General features: G+C 58.6%; 1 pseudogene; it reads right to left on the reverse strand.

Moving 5' to 3' along the window:
* The window catches only part of LOC103581533, a 21,766-nt pseudogene that overhangs the window by 7,986 nt on the left and 12,857 nt on the right, over positions 1 to 923 (reverse strand).

The raw sequence follows: 923 nt of genomic DNA on the forward strand, positions 1-923 counted from the left end.
TGCTCAGTGAGTTAGAGCCCAGTGCTGACAACACCAAGGTCCAGGGTTCCATCCCTGTACTGGCCAGCCGGCCTCTCTGCTCCCACATCCCCCACGGCTCTTGGCTGCTCTCACGGGAAAGGCCTGTTCCTCAGCCTGGTGTCTGAGGCCCCATGCCCTGGCCCTGGCTGCCACCCCCAAGTCTGTAGCTGGGGCCCCTGCGTGTTCTGAGCTCAAGTTTCCCCTAGACTTTTGTTTCTTCTCCCTTCGGCTGCAGTCCTCTTTCTGGCGAACTTCTACTCACCCTGCTCCTGAATGCCACCTCCTCCAGGAAGCCCGCCCCAAATATCCAGAGATTGCCATATACAGCTGCCTGCAAACCAGCACTGCGTGACAGCAGGGACAACCATCTACTTTGTGCATCCTTGTGGCAGGGGCTCAACCTGTGTTCATGGGATGGGCACGAGACAGAAGAGAAAGGGGGGGTCGCTTGGCCTCTCCCAGGCGGCACCGGCAAACTCACCCATGACCTCCAGCTGCATGTGCAGGAAGCTCTCTGCCTCATCCTGGAGGGAGCTGTGCACCCGCAGTGGCACCAGCAGGAAGCCATACACCTCTTTGTTACACACGTACATCTGCACCTCTGGGTGCAGAAACAAGAATCCACAGTGAAAACGGAGCCCTGCCCAGAGCAAAGAGGCCCCAGCACCAAGGCCCGACATGACGCCAGACAACAGCTGCTCCGCTGACCCCAGCAACCAGCCAGACCCCTGGCATTCCATCTGGGAACCAGAGCCAGGACAGAGCCTTGAGCACATGCACGAGCATATACTCTGGGTGCTCCCGAGGTCCAGGCAGAGGTAAGAATTCAGAAACACCCCGAACACCAGCCCAAAGGCAACAGCAAACTGCAACTGTTCACATGCGTGGCAGTGCCTGTAGGA

The sequence above is a fragment of the Galeopterus variegatus genome, unplaced genomic scaffold (genome assembly GCF_000696425.1).
Source record: "Galeopterus variegatus unplaced genomic scaffold, G_variegatus-3.0.2 Scaffold13267, whole genome shotgun sequence".
Classification (NCBI taxonomy): Eukaryota; Metazoa; Chordata; class Mammalia; order Dermoptera; family Cynocephalidae; genus Galeopterus; species Galeopterus variegatus.